The sequence below is a fragment of the Ailuropoda melanoleuca genome, chromosome X (genome assembly GCF_002007445.2).
Source record: "Ailuropoda melanoleuca isolate Jingjing chromosome X, ASM200744v2, whole genome shotgun sequence".
Taxonomy (NCBI): Eukaryota; Metazoa; Chordata; class Mammalia; order Carnivora; family Ursidae; genus Ailuropoda; species Ailuropoda melanoleuca.
In genome coordinates this window covers 57,019,641-57,036,700 of record NC_048238.1, presented here as the reverse complement: position 1 = coordinate 57,036,700, position 17,060 = coordinate 57,019,641, and the positions used below count along the sequence as shown (strand labels likewise).

General features: G+C 36.4%; 1 protein-coding gene and 1 pseudogene across 4 annotated transcripts in view; one reads left to right on the top strand and one right to left on the bottom strand.

Annotated features, from left to right (window-relative positions):
* Positions 1–17,060, bottom strand: part of ATP7A (ATPase copper transporting alpha) — a 148,974-nt gene that overhangs the window by 113,076 nt on the left and 18,838 nt on the right. The gene's annotated exons all lie outside the window — the stretch shown is intronic.
* Positions 16,342–16,840, top strand: LOC117797358 (annotated as a pseudogene).

Sequence of the window (17,060 nt, the reverse complement as noted above, 5' to 3'; positions counted from 1 at the left end):
CCATTCTTGATAAAAACCCTCAACAAAGGAGGGAGAGAGGGAACATGCCTCAACATCATAATGGCCATATATGAAAGACCCACAGCTACTACCATCCTCAATGGGGAAAAACTGAGAGCCTTTCCTCTCTGGTCAGGAACAAGTCAGGGATGACCACTCTCACTACTGTTATTTATTGTAGTACTGGAAGTCCTAACCTCAGCAATCAGACAACAAAAAGAAATAAAAGGCATCCAAATCAGCAAGGAAGAAGTCAGATTTTCACTAATCACAGACAACACGATACTCTATATAGAAAAGTCAAAACACTCCACCAAAAAATTGCTAGAACTGATATAAAAACTCAGTAAAGTCGCAGGACATAAAATCAATGTACAGGAATCTGTTACATTTCTATACACCAATAATGAAGCAGCAAAAAGAGAAATGAGGGAATCGATTCCATTTACAATTGCACAAAAACCCCTAGGAATAAACCTAACAAAAGAGGCAGAAGATATGTACTCTGAAAACTATAGAACACTTAGGAAAGAAATTGAAGAGGATGAGGACACAAAGAAATGGAAAAACATTCCATGCTCATGGATAGGAAGAACAAAGTAGTATAGACTACTCAAAGCAATCTACACATTTAATGCAATCCCTATCAAAAGACACCAGCATTTTTCACAGGGCTAGAAGAAACAATCCTAAATTGTGTGTGGAACCACAAGGACCCTAAATAGCCAAAGTAATCTTGAAAAATAAAAGCAAAGCTGGTGGCATCACAATTCCAGACTTCAAGTTATACTACAATGCTGTAGTGATCAAGACGGTATGGTACTGGCACAAAAACAGACACATTGATCAATGGAACAGAACAGAAACCTAGAAATGGACCCACAACTATATGGTCAACTAATCTTCAAAAAAGCAGGAAAGACTATCCAATGGGAAAAAGTCTCTTCAACAAATGGTGTTGGGAACACTGGACAACAACATGCAGAAGAATGAAATTGGACCACTTTCTTACACCATACATACAAAATCAAAATGGATGAAAGACCTAAACGTGAGACAGAAAACCATCAGAACCCTAGAGGAGAACTCAGGCAGCAACCTCCTGACATCGGCCATAGTAACTTCTTACCAGACACACCTCCTGAGGCAAGGGAAACAAAAGCAAAAATGAACTATGGGACTTCATCAAGTTAAAAAGCTTCGGGGGGCACCTGGGTGGCTCAGTTGGTTAAGCATCTCCCTTTGGCTCAGGTCATGATCTCAGGGTCCTGGGATCGAGCCCCACATTGGGCTCCCTGCTCAGCAGGGAGTCTGCTTGTCCCTCTCCTCCTGCCCTACCCCTGCTCATGTGCACATGCTCTCTCTCTCAAATAAATAAATAAAATCTTTTTTTAGAAATAGATAAAAAGCTTCTGCACAGTGAAGGAAATAATTAACAAAACTAAAAGGCAATGTATGGGGCACCTGGGTGGCTCAGTCAGTTAAGCATATAACTCTTGATCTAAGCTCAGGTCTTGATCTCAGGGTTGTGAGTTCAAGCCCTGCATTAGGCCTACTTAAAAATAATAATGATAAAAAGTAAATGGCAACCTACAGAATGGGAGAGGATATTTCCAAATGACCTATTGGATAAAGAGTTAGTATCCAAAATCTATAAAGAACTTATCAAACTTAACACTCAAAAAAGCAAATAATCCAATTAAAAAATGGGCAGAAGACATGAACAGACATTTCTCCAAAGAAGACATCCAGATGACCAACAGACACATGAAAGAAGCTCAGCAACACTCCGCATCAGGGAAATACAAATCAAAACCACAATGAGCTACCACCTCACACCAGTCAGAATGGCTAAAATTAACAACTCAGGAAACAATAAATGTTGGTGAGGATGCAGAGAAAGGGGAATCCTCTTACACTGTTGGTGGGAATGAAAACTGGTGCATCCACTCCAGAAAATAGTATGGAGGTTCCTCAAAAAGTTAAAAATAGAGGGGAGCCAGGGTAGCTCAGTCAGTTTAGCATCTGCCTTTGGCTCAGGTCATGATCCCAGGGTCCCAGGGATCAAGCCCTGCATTGGGCTTCCTGCTCAGCAGGGAGTCTGCCACTCACTCTCCCTCTGCCTGTTGCTCCCCTTGCGGAGCTCTCTCTCTCTCTCTGTCAAATGAATAAATAAAAAAAAATCTTAAAAAAAAGTTAAAAATGGAGCTATTGTACAATCCAGCAATTGCACTACTAGGTACAATTAATATCTTATACATTGGTTCCTCAAAATGTTAAAAATAGAACTACCCTATGACCCAGCAATTGTACTACTAGGTATTTACCCAAAGAATACGAAAATACTAATTCAAAGGGACATATGCACCCCAATGTTTAGAGCAGCATTATCAACAATAGCCAAATTTTGGAAAGAGTTCAAATGTCCATCACCTGATGAACAGATATAGAAGAGGTGGGAGATACACACACACACAGAGGAATATTATTCAGCCATCAAAAAGAATGAAATCTTGCCATTTGCAATGACATGGATGGAGCTAGTGTGTACCATGTTAAGCAAAATAAATCAGTCAGAGAAAGACAAATGCCATATAAGAACTTAAGAAACAAAACAGATAAACATAGGGAAAGAGGGAAAAAAGAGAAGGAGGCAAACCATAAGAGACTCTTAACTATAGAGAACAAACTGAGGGTTGCTGGAGGGGAGGTAGTTGAGGGAAGGGCTAAACAGGTGATGGGTGTTAAGGAGGGCATTTGTGATGAGCACTGGGTATTATATGTAAGTGATGAATCACTAAAGTCTATTCCTGAAACCAATATTACACTGTATGTTAACTAACTAGAACTTAAATAAAAACTTCAAAAAGGTGGGGGGGAAGTACATGAAATCACTATGTCAAAGGGGTATCGACACTATGAAGTTCATGAAAGCATTACTTACACACAAACACAGCAGAGTATTATTCAGCCATAAAAAAAGAAGGAACTCTTGTCATCTGCAACAACATGGAGGTACCTTGGGGGCATCCTTCACTGACATGCTAACTAAAGTAAGTCAGACAGAGAAAGACAAATACTGTATGGGGAATCTTGACCAAAAAAGACAAAAGTCGTGGTTACCAGTGGCAGGATATGGGGGAATTCAATAAAAGTGGTCAAAACTTACAAACTTCCAATTATAAGATAAATAAGTGTTGGTTATGTACAACATGATTACTGTAGTTAACACTGCTGCATAGTATATTTGAAAGTTACTAAGAGAAGAAATTGTAGAAGTTCTTATCACAAGGAAAAAAAAACATTTTTCTATGCATGGTGATAGATGTTAACTAAACTTATTGTGGAATTGTTTCACAACATATGTAAGTCAAGTCATTATTCTGTACACCTTAATTTTACACAGTGCTATATGTCAATTATATCTCAATAAAACTGAGAGGAAAAAAAGACTGTAACTCCAGTCCATCTTATTATCCTTGTAAATCTTTTATTTTTTTTAAAAGATTTTATTTACTTGAGAGAGAGAGTGCACAAGCAGGGAGAGCAGCAGGCAGATGGAAAGGTAGAAGGAAGCTCCCCGCTGAGCAGAAAGCCCAACATGGGGCTCGATCCCAGGACCCTGGGATCATGACCTGAGCCACAGGCAGATGCCTACCCAACTGAGCCACCCAGGCACCCCTGTAAATCTATTTTTAATCACACCTTTGATAGACAGGAAAAGTCAGAATTAAATCTGTATCTGTACTCTTGAAAAAATATAATTTGTAACCCTTAGAAGTATAAAAATATATGTCTTAAAAATTATATGTCTTAATAAAGTTAGGAAATAAAATCTCTCATTTGAAGGCAGTATTGTAATATAATCACTGGAGAGAAAATCTCCTCAGTTTTTGAAGTTTCATTGAAGATAACACATCTTAGTCACTCACAACTTACCATTTCAGTACTGACCTACTGAGATACCGTGGCAAATTCAATTTCTGCTACCATTTTGCTCTGTGATTTTATTGTGGAATTCTGGACAATTTAGTGCATATGCCTACAGGGACTCTGACCTATAAAACACAGAATTAATAAAGAGTTCTCATGACAGGCTAATATTAAAGGTAGTAAGCTAAATCAGTCACCTAAAATACAGATATGAGAAGATTTATAAAGGAAAAAATAAGTAGCCAACTATCAGGAATGAAATAATTGCCCACAAAGCTAAATCATTCTCACTGGCAGACTTGAGCAACAGCCTGTTCGGGCAGGTAACAGGTAAGAACAGCCTAGGAAAGAGATACTTGGCTTATCAGCCCAACATATGTAAAAGTCTACCAGTTGGGACTTCTTTATATGTACCTGAAAACATGATCAATTTGTACATTATGCTATTTTATTCTAAGCATATGTATGAAAAGAGGGAAAAAAGATTACCCACTTTCTTTTAATATGTGCATTTTTTTCCTTACTGAAGACTTGTGCACACTTACAGACCTTTTTATTTAACATATAATTTAGTTGTTAAATGAAAAGATGCTCAATTAAACTACTTAAAAACACAAATTTGAGAACTACAAATTAGATATAAACTAAAACAATGATATTACGGTTTTTGTATATCATGTTAGCAAAAATTTAAGAGACCAATGTATCTATTCAATATGGTCAAGGGTGCAGAAAAATATTCTACTATACTGTCAGTGAAGTGTAAATCATTATGGACTTTTTTGGAGGGCAATTTTGCAAAACCTATCAAGATATGACATGTATATAACCCTTGACCCAGTAATTTTACTTAAAAGAATCTAACCTACAAAAATACACAGATATAGAAGGCTATAGGGTAAGCATACTTAAAACAGTCAAAACTTGGAGACTCTCTAAATGTCTGTCAATACAGAAATAGATAAATTGTGATGCATTCATACTGTAGAAGACTACACAGCAGTTAAAGAGAATAGCTAAATCTGTATATACTGACATGAAAGCATATTCATGAATAGAAAAAGGTCTAGAAAGATACAAACTATTAAAAATAATTACCCTTTGAGGCGGTGACTTTTTTTTTACTTTATATACTTCTGTATTATAATTTCATGAAAATAAGCATGTATTACTTCAGTATTCAGAAAAAAAAGAATAAAGAAAAGGCTGAAATTGGCCAAACATTTTTTCTTTGCTGGAAATGGATACATAAATTTTTTCCTACAGCTTTAGACATTTGCAGACAGTTTTTTTCCAAACACAAAAGAGGAAACAGGTGACATACAGTTCTGTTTTTAAAAACAAGCAAAGGTTAAGGATGACCAAAAAAAAAAAAAAAAAAGAAAGAAAGAAAGGAAGGAAGGAAGAAAACCTATTTATTTTAGTGCTGGGCATGAAAACAATGAGCAGAATACAATTCTGTAATCTTAAACTGGAAAGAGAAGCAAAGAGAACAACTGAGATATAGTTTCCTTAATCACAAAAGGGGAGTTTAAAACAAACAGCAGTAGGGGCGCCTGGGTGGCACAGCGGTTAAGCATCTGCCTTCGGCTCAGGGCGTGATCCTGGCGTTATGGGATCGAGCCCCACATCAGGCTCCTGTGCTATGAGCCTGCTTCTTCCTCTCCCACTCCCCCTGCTTGTGTTCCCTCTCTCGCTGGCTGTCTCTATCTCTGTCAAGTAAATAAATAAAATCTTTAAAAAAATAAAAAATAAAAAATAAAAATAAAACAAACAGCAGTAATAAAAAAAAAAACCTCACTACAATCAGTTTTAAAAGCCTAGGAAAATCCAGCTGTAATCAGAAAATTATAGAAAACCTCAAGAGAAAGATGAACAAACCAGTTTCCAAACTGTCTGACTGAGAATCTTTGGAATAACCAGGAAAACACACAGCACTATCCTAACAATCTGACTTTAGGGATGAATTTGGGAAAAAAGAATATATAAAATTTCCATAACAAAAATTAATTAAGTCCTCTCTAAAACTAGTAATATAGAAAGTCTATCAAATTAGGAATAAGACGTACATAAATTACATTAAAACCCTATGAATAAGCAATTACAGAGTGTTGCATGTTAAAGATTTTGACATTAGGAGACAATATAGTGGTTCAGAGTTGAGAGAATCTCTTTTTCAGACTCAACAACAACAAACAACACCAATAAATCTGCCTTGGGTAAAATAACTTGAGAGGTCATACTGCCTTGATAATCAAGACACTACCGTCATTTCAACCTGCCTAAAAATGGTAAAACTGATAAATCACTTCCCTGACCATTCCTTCTACTCAAAAGGCTGAAAAGACCTGGATTACTACCTTGTCATATCATTTCCACCCTGAGGCTTATAAATTAACATTGTTCCCAGAGAAACAAATTCTCTTAATACAATATACTTAATTAATAAGCAGAGTAATATAGTAATTTATTCTCATAACCTTTAATGTGTCTAATATAAATATGTATTTAGTTTATATAGCATGTGATGTCAGTTCTCATACCTACTCAACAGAACTTTTAAGGCAACCAGGAAAAAAGTGAAAAGACTTTATTCCTGAATTATATTCTAAGGCTAGAAGTGAAAGCTTTGTTATTATTTTAGGAATCATACAGAGAGAGAAACAGAAATGTGGTGAGCACTCGACCCAGAGCCAGGAAACCTGAGGTCAAGAATAAATTACCTATGTGAATTTTGGGTAAGTCACTTAATTGTTCCCAGGGCACCAGTTTTCACTCTAGTGATTCCCAAACTTCAATGTACTTAAGAATTACCTAGGGGGTGGGGCGCCTGGGTGGCATAGTCGTTAAGCATCTGCCTTTGGCTCAGGGCGTGATCCTGGTGTTATGGGATCAAGCCCCACATCAGGCTCCTCCGCTATGAGCCTGCTTCTTCCTCTCGCACTCCCCCTGCCTGTGTTCCCTCTATCTCTGTCAAATAAATAAAATCTTAAAAAAAAAAAAAGAACTACCTAGGGGGGATTTTTAAAACTCCAGGTTCCCAAGCCCTATACCCAAAGATCTTAACTGATTAGCAGAGATGTCCAGGAATCTGCACTTTTAACAAACACCTTTGAGGATTCTAACGCAGGAAAGACAAGAGACTATACTTTGATATAGTCCGAAATAATATAGGAATGGATAGCTAATTTAGCTACATCATAGGGTTGTTATATGAATCTAATGAAAAAAGCAAGTAAAATAAGCAGATAGAATCTATATTAATTTATGTTTTACAGAAAATTTTTTTGTATTACATAATATGCTTGTTTTCCTGAAATATTCACTCTAATTACAGGTTTATTAAGGTTAAGTTAATACAAAGAGGTATTAGAGAATTTAATGAGGTTGGCAGTTAAATATATCAAAATCAATTGCTCATTTATTAACAATAATCTCCTAGAAAATATAATGGTAAAAGATCCCATTCATATAATACCTCAACATCTCTCTGGAAAAAAATTTTAAATACTTAGTAATAAACTAAATAAGAAATGTGTATGAAGATATTGTGAAAACAAGTTAATTCTACCCAAATTAATTGTAAGGTAGTCAGTGGGGATTTTGAGGTAGGTAAAACCTGACACAATGATCAGAAGGTTCATATGAAAGAATAAACATCTAAGAGTGCACAAATTGTGAAAGAATGACAAGGGAAAATTGTGTATGTATATGTATATATTTATAAACTAAAATATGACTTTCTATGTATCACTATATAAAAAACAAAGACAACATTTCTTTTTTTTATTAGGATTTAATTTTTGAGTAATCTCCCCACACAATGTGGGCTCAAACTCACAACTCCGAGATCAAGAGTCACATGCTCCATGGACTGAGCCAGCCAGGCGCCCCAAGACAGCGTTTCAAGTAGGTGAAGAAACAGTGGCTCACTTAACAAACAGGACTGGGACAACTGGTTAATAGTTTTAGAAAAAGGTAAAGTCTGGGGCACCTGGGTGGCGCAGCGGTTAAGCGTCTGCCTTTGGCTCAGGGCGTGATCCCGGCGTTATGAGATCGAGCCCCACATCAGGCTCCTCCGTTGTGAGCCTGCTTCTTCCTCTCCCACCCCCCCTGCTTGTGTTCCCTCTCTCGCTGGCTGTCTCTATCTCTGTCGAATAAATAAATAAAATCTTTAAAAAAAAAAAAGAAAAAGGTAAAGTTAGTTACCCATGTTATATACCTAAACTAAAATAAATTTTAGATGCATTGCAAATTTAAACGTAAAATACAAAAGGTACTGAAAGAAATTATATGCAAAAATTAGTATAATGTTGGGGTAGAAAGGCCTTTTTCTAAGCATGATACCAAAGGCAAGACACATTAAAAGCTCCTGCTTAGGGAAAAAACACAGATAAAAGATAAATAGCAAAATGTAAAAATGGACTAGCAATATACATATGACAGGCAAGTGATTAATACCTTTAATACACAAATATCTCTTACATATCTATAACAAAAAGATGAACACCCAAAAGAAAAAATGCACAGTGGAAATAAACAGGCAACTCACAATGAAAAAAATACAAATGGTCACAAAGTCTCATTAGTCATGGAAGATAAAAATAAACAGATAATCATTTTCTGCATAACAGCCTGACAAAACTTAAAAAATTTTTAATAACATATGGTGTAAGTGTTAGACACTCTCCTACACTGCTAGTGGGAGCATAAAATGATAGCTTTCTGGATGAAAATTTGGCAGTATGTTAACAAAAGTCTTATAAAGTACTAACCACTTTTATATAATGTTAGTGGGAGTATATATTTGTACAACTTTTTTGGAGGCCATTATGGCACTATTCACCAAAATGTATAATGTACATGCCCTATGACCTAGCAACTCCACTTCTAGGAATTTTACCTAAGAGATACACTCATAAAGATTTGTGTGTGTGTGTGTGTATATATATATATATATATATATATATATATGGATATTCACTGAAGCACTGTTTATTATTATAGCACAGAACTGAAAAAACCTAAATGTTAATCAGAAAGGAACTAATTTAAATAAAAAATATAAATAAAATATATTCACACAATGGAATATCATACAACCATTTTATAAAATAAAGTAGGTCAATATTTCTTTTTTTTTGGTAAACATTTTATTTATTTTTATTTATGTGACAGAGAGACAGCCAGCGAGAGAGGGAACACAAGCAGGGGGAGTGGGAGAGGAAGAAGCAGGCTCCCAGTGGAGGAGCCCGATGTGGGACTCGATCCCAGAACGCCGGGATCACGCCCTGAGCCGAAAGCAGACGCTTAACGACTGCACTACTCAGGCGCCCCTGTAGGTCAATATTTCTTGATATAAGATGTACAAGATATGTTAAATGAAAAACAGAAATTGCAAAATGGTATGTGTATACACATACATATAGTAATATAATATATATTGTTATTTATTATGGTATATTATTATAGTAATATATATTACACAATATTATAATATATAGTTATATTATAGTATATTATTATAGTAATATAATATATAATATGTATATTACATAATATATATACATATATACATATTATGATCATACATAGTATGATCCCATGTGTGTAAAGAGAAAAAAAAGTAGGTATTACATAGGCTTGAAAATGCAGTGACAATTTTTGAAGAAAATGTACTGAAAATTTTTGAAGAATACACAAGAATCTGCTAACAGTTCCTCAGAGAAGGGGGCTGGGAAGTCAGAAAATTTTATTTTTCATTTTATATGTTTTTTTGTACGTAACATTTTATCACTATGAATATATATATATTACCTTTGATATAAAAAATAAGCTTAGAAAAAGTACCACTCTCTGATCTGGAAGTACTGCTCTGAGGAATATATCCTAAGGAAATAAATAGAAAGATACTTAAAGATATAAATATAAGAATACTTATCACAAAAAAAATGTGAATACAAGTTAAATGACTAAAAAAATGAGGACTGGTAAAATAAACGATGGCCCCTGTATTCAATGGAATACTATATAGCTATTAAAGTTAAATTTTCTTATACACAAAACAGTCAATAATATACTGAATAATCTTTTTTGTTTTTAAAAAGAAGCAGACACAAGTGTGCACGTTTGCACAGGAAGAAGTCTGGAAGACCAAATAAACAGTTACCTTGGAGAGCAGTAGTTCTGGTAGTAGCTAGGACTTTTTGCTATACTTTATGAAGTTCCCTGCAATGAACATACTGTTTATTGAAGCACAGTGACTAACAATCCATGTGGGGTTAAGCCCATAAATCCTAGGAAATAGACGATTCAGCTTACTGCCCATGTATATTCCTTAAATAACTTCAAATCCCACTTTGGTTAACCCTATCTGTATGAATCCTGGGATATGTCTAGTGCTAGCAGGCTGTTTCACAAGAGTTGTATGATACCTGGTATTTATAAGAAGATTGAAATTTACTTTTTAAAAAGATATTAAAACAGGGGCACCTGGCTGGCTCAGTCAGAAGAGCGTGCAACTCTTGTTCTCAGGGTTGAGAGTTAGAGCCCCATCTTTGATGTAGAGATTAAAATTTTTTAAAAATCTTTTTTAAAAAGGCACTAAAAATAAATGAGCCTTTTGAAAATTTCAGTGACATGGATGGAGCTAGAGAGTATTATGCTAAGCGAAATAAGTCAGAGAAAGACAAATACCATAGCATTTCACTTATATGTGGAATTTAAGAAACAAACCAGGTGAACATAGGGGGGAAAAAAAGAGAAGCAAACCAGAAAACAGACTCTTAACCACAGCAAACAAACTGAGGGTTACTGGAAGGGAGGTGAGTGGGGGCATGTGTTCAATAGGTGAGGGGTATTAAGGAGGGAGGGCACTTGCTGTGATGAGCACTGGTTGTTGTACATAAATGATGAATCACTAAATCCTCCACCTGAAGCTAGTATTACACTGTATGTTAACTGGAATTTAAATAAATTTATGGAAAAAATAAAAAAATAAAAACGTTCTCTAAAAAAAAATCTTGTTCCCTATAACATTTTAACTTTAAAGATACTTATAAAAGGAAAATAAAATCTTAAAAAAAAAAAAGGAAAGCATTTACCTTGTTTTAGCACCTTCCATCATCCTGGGCTGCCTGTACTGCAAGATAAAAGCTTTTCCATAACAGTCTGAGGAGCTCAAGTAGGTAGTTTGCTCACAAAATTTATCATTAACTTACCCAAACAGTCTACTGAATGATCAAGCAATGCCCATTACTTTGGCGAGAGTTGCCAACAGAGGTTGGGGGTGGTGAGGACGTGAGAACCGCTTCCCAAATTCCCTCATGCTACCCCTTTATAACCAGCACTTCCCTACATCCCTAAATCCTGGAAGCCACTGATCCGTTTTCTTCCTTATACTTTTGCTTTTTCAGATTGTCATATAAATGGAATCACATTATATAGCCTTTTGAATCTGGCTGCTTTCACTCAGTTAAATGCATTTCAAGATTTACCTATGTTGTAGCATGAATCAAGAGGCAGTTCCTCTTTTGTCAGGGAATAGTATTTCACGGTATGGGTATAGGACAATCTGCTTATCAGTTGAAATAACTGGATTGCTTCCAGTTTAATTAATTAATTAATACTGAATAATGTTGCTCTAAATACTCACGTACAGGTATTTGTGTGAACATAGCTTTCATTTCTCTTGGATAGATGCCTAGAAGAATTGCTGAATCATATGGTAAATATATGTTTAATTTCATAAAAAACTAACAAACTGTCCTTTAAAGTGGCTGTACTATTTTTCATTCCCATTTGGAATGTCTAAAGTTCCAGTTATTCTGCCTTGCTAACACTTGGTAGTGCAGTTTTGTTTTGACATTCTAATAGGTGAACAGTGTATCTCACTGTGATTTTTTTAAATATTTTTTAAAGCACTGTTAAGTTCACAGCAAAGCTGAATGGAAAGTATAAGATTTCCCATATACTCTTTCCCTCCCATGGGCACAACAACCTTGCCCACTATCAACATTTGTTAGAATCATCACTGTGGTTTTAATTTACACTTCTTTAGTGGTTTTCATTTGCATCTGCCTATTTTGCATTTACTTTATTTGCTATTTGTATATCTTCTAGGTGAAGTGTCTATTCAGAGCTTTTGCCCATTTTGTTATTGGGTTATTTTCACATTGTTGAATTTTGAAATTTGAGGGGTTTTAAGTTGTAAATTCTCCCCATCTGTTACTTATCTTTTCATTTTCTTTCATAGGACAAAAGTTTTTAATTTTAATAAATAAAGTTCAAATAACCATTTCTTCATGTATGGGTTGTGCTTCCGGGATAATATAGATTTCTAAACACATTTCTTTATTCATGTCTTTCTTTGTATAGAGTAACATTTCTCCTAATTAGCAGCCTCAATCACAAAAGCTGAGAAAAAAATAAACAAAAACTGCCACCAATATTGTTTAATGGGTACAGCATTTCTGTCTGGGAAGATGAGAAAAGTTCAAGAGATAGATGGTGATGATGGCTGCATAACAACATAAATGTATTTAATGTCACTAAACTGTACACTTAGAAATGGTTAAAATGGTAAAATTTTGTTACCAGAATAATATCATTTTACCATAATAAAAAGAAAAAACTGCCACCTAGCAACAATATGTGGGGGAGATCTATGTTCCAAGCTCACATACATTTGTTAGAACACTTCAAGGAGTACTGAAACCAATGCAATGGAGCCAAAGCTTCACTTTGGATCCATGGAAGATGAATGAGGATCCATTTCCAAGATGAGAGGTAGCCAGACAAAATGAACCACACTCAGCCACTTTGTAGAAAGGTTGTCTCTTTCAGTCCTCATAGTCATCTTATAAGACAGATAGTACACTCTGCTTCTTTCACAATAAAAAGAACTGAAGCTTGGAGGGCAAAGTTCCCTGTTCAAGGTCATGTGTGAGTCAGTAAATTGAGGAGTGAAGATGAGCAGAAGCTACCAGTCCAACCCCAGAGCTCTCACTCCAGACCATTCCCCTGTACTACCTCCAAATCTATGAAGAAAAACTCTCTTCAGCTTTTATTTTTAAAAATTTTGAAGTTTTAAGAAACTACAAATAATTTCACAAACATTCCTTGGGGATTGTTAAATGTAATTTCACTAGATTGGTTTCCCATAATACATTGAACAAAGATAAGCTATGTTATCTTTTACTTCACAGTGGAGTGGATAATAGCTCTAATCTAAAGTCAAATGGCCTCATGTCAAATCCAGGCTCTGGCTTTGTGCTGAAGTAACAACTCATTTTAGTTCATATGAATGAAATTTCCAATTTGGGGTGATATAAACATAGCACTAGAAACTTGTTCACTCAAATACACATTTGCTCTTCTCATCTTGAAGCTCCAAAATATAGGTAAATTCACTGATACTGTGAAGACCTAGTAATGCTTAGAATACTTTGAATCTCTATAAAAGTGAGCTATTATTGTTGGTTTTTTGTGATTATTGTTTATAAAAAAGTTAGCTTGGACAAATCACTTCATCTATAAAATGTAAGTATTTAAGAGCAAGGGCTCCAGAATCAGTCTACTTTGGTTTGAATCCTGGCTCTACCATTTGCTGAATTTAAAGCCCTGGACCTGTTACTTTGTCTCCTTAAGCTTCAATTTTCCACAGATGAAAAATAAGAATTATTACAACATTGCTGTGAGGATAAAATGAAACAACCTACGCAAATTGCTTAGTACAGTCCTTCATACACAGTAAGCCATCAGTGCACATGAACTGTTATTGTTTTTTATTAGCAATACCAAAATGTGGGTATAGCATTAGGAATCAAATCATACAAAGGCATTTTGCAAATCTGCAGAGACAGCAATACTATAAGTAATCAATTCTTCTTTTTTTAAGATTTTATTTATTTGAGAGAGAGAGAGAGAACAAGTGCACGAATGGGGGGAGGGGGAAAAGCAGAGGGAGAAGCAGACTCCCCAATGAGCAGGGAGCCCAATGCGGATGTGGACTCAATCCCAGGACCCTGAGATCATGACCTGAGCTGAAGGCAGATGCTTAACCATCTGAGCCACCCAGGTGCCCTCTAAGTAATCAATTCTTAGAGAACTGTCACTTCCCTTATTTGATACTCAGCATTGACCTTTCCATTAAAAGCTACCCTCTACCAGTCCCTTGATATCACAACCTTCTTGTTTTACATTTCACCATACCATTTATCATTATTTAATATCTATTTACTTTAATTATTTACTATCTGCCTTCCTCTTCCAAAATGTAAGCTCCGTAAGAGTAGGGAGGCATAATGGTTAAAAACACAGACTTGAGAGCCAGACTAGGTTTGATTCCTATATCTGCTGCTTGCTGTGTCCTTGGGCATGTTACTTAAGTTCTGTGCCTCAGTTTCCTTAGCTGTAAAACAGGGATAACAACATCTGTTTCACAGGGTTGTAATGAGAATTAAATGTCTTAAGATATATAAAGCACTCAGCAAAATTTAAGACATAGTAAGCACTCAATAAATGCTAACGTAATTATTGACCTAATTGTCATTCCAGCAGCCTGAGTAGTCCTTGGCACAGAGCAGGCACCCAATAAACATGTGCTGAGTAAAGGAATAATAAGAGCTCAATGCTCCGATTGAAGCCAGTCTTACAGCTCAAGAACATTCCTAAGACAGAGCTGAGAACAAAGGAGAGGGAATGGGGAAAGGTGCTTTCTGCAGGGTCAAAGCCTCTGTTCAGACCCCACCTTCCACCCTAAGTGTTAAGGTCTACTGATCACCATGGGGCATGATCTAAATTCTAGAGCTGGCTTTGGCAGCTAGGGAAGTCCCTGGGCACCACGTCCTTCCTCAACTAACATTCATCAAGAGATTACCATGAGCAGTATTTTGCATGTATTAACTCATTTAACCCTTATAACAATCTTGAGGTAAATACTACAATTACCCCCATCTTACAAATGGGAAAACTGAGGTAGAAACAGGTTAAGTAGCTTGTCCACAGTCACATTACTCCTCAGGGCGGGATGCGGAAGCAAGCAAGAGGATCACCTTTGTGAACAGGAAACAGAAAGGACCTGAGGGGTCCAACCGTGTTCTGTCAGTTTTTAAAACTCCTTTATTTTCAGCCATCGGTCTCCTCCTTGCCTTTCAGGAAAAAACACTCACCTTCAAATTCTGAGCCTCTCATGGGTAATACGAGATAAAAGACCTCACTTCCATTGATATCCCCCTCTGGAGGCAATGCAAGTTCCCCGTCTTCTTCTGTTTCCTATCTTTCAATGATGTGTTCAAACCATTCCTCTGCTGATGCCCCTCTCCTGTTCTTTCTGTCCTTGTGGGTTAAAGCCTTTTAAAATTTCTTTACTGTCATATTAGCGGCGTTTGAGAAGGACAAGAGCTAAACGTGTGGTTGGGTGGCCATGTTTAACCCCACATACTACTTCTTTGATTTTTTTTCAAATAAAGACTTAAAAATCAGAAGATAATGCTGATAGTAGGTGGAAATATGGGGCAAAGGGAAAGAGAATAAAAGGGAAAAGAAATTAAGAGTTACTGAGTTACTATTATATGCCAGGGATTTTTAAATATTTTAATCCTAACAACGATGTTAAACTGTCCTCCTTTTGGAGAAGATGAAATTCAAGTTCAAAGAGATAATGAGAGCTTCTTTGCCTAATGCCAAGAAGCTAATGAAGCTTCTTAGTCACACCTCTAAGACTCCCTCTAAGTCACACCTCTTAGACTCCCACACCTCTTAGACTAAGTCACACCTCTTAGACTCCCAAAAAGTATGTTCTTTCCCTTACTTGATTTGTCTGGAAAGAACAGTTCAGTCAAAAGATGAGAGCCTGAACTAAGATAACAGTCATTACAGCTGGAATAGTGAGTGGATTCAAGAGATTCTTTGCACATACTATAGTAGCAGCATAGCACTGTTCTCAAATACAGACAACACTGGTGATCAGTCTTGTACAGGTATTTGCAAATACTAATATTCACACATGGCACTTTGGCAACAAACACAATTCGACTTTTTTGTCCCTCCTCACTCATCCTGAAAGGACACACAAACAGTATCCCTCTTCCCCTTAATCTGAAACAAACATTAAACTTTCCAATTCTTTCCATTTCGCCTACTTCCTTACCATTTCCTAGCTGTTTTCTCCTTCTACCTCTTCTGGCCAGCTATTCTTTTGATCCTGGCCCCCAAAGTTCTATAGAACCCCCTCCCCCTGGTCCCATACCTGGTACAAACACACACATTCCATCAATGTTTCTTCCCCCAAGTTATAACTGCAACTGGTTATCCTGCCCTGACCAAAGTAAGTGGTGACTAGGTGCATCATCAAGAAAAGAAATATCTGCTCTTCCCTCTTGCGGCCATCGCTGAAGGGCCGGCGGCCAAAATGAAGTTCAATCCCTTTGTGACTTCTGACCGGAGCAAGAACCGTAAACGATATTTCAATGCACCTTCCCACATTCGCAGGAAGATCACACGTCTTCCCCTCTTTCCAAAGAGCTGAGACAGAAGTACAATGTTCGATCCATGCCCATCCGAAAGGATGATGAAGTGCAGGTTGTGTGAGGACACTACAAAGGTCAGCAGATTGGCAAAGTCGTCCAGGTTTACAGGAAGAAGTACGTCATCTACATTGAACGAGTGCAGCGAGAGAAGGCTAACGGCACCACCGTCCGTGTGGGCATTCACCCTAGCAAGGTGGTTATCACTAGACTAAAACTGGACAAAGACCGCAAAAAGATCCTTTAACGTAAAGCCAAATCTAGCCAAGTAGGAAAGGAAAAGGGCAAATATAAGGAAGAAACAATCGAGAAAATGCAGGAGTAAAGTCATCTTATGTGCGACTTGAAATAAAAACTGTTAAAATGAAAAAAAAAAAAAAGAAATATCCACTGAGTGCCTAGCATATTTCTCTGAAACATGATAGGCCCTCAATTCAATTTATCGAATTCCATTTACTGAATTTAAAAATGGGTTATTATTTTTGTATAAATGTATGTATGTATTATTTATTCAATTTATTTTTTTTACATATTTTATTTATTTATTCGACAGAGACAGAGACAGCCAGCGAGAGAGGGAACACAAGCAGGGGGAGTGGG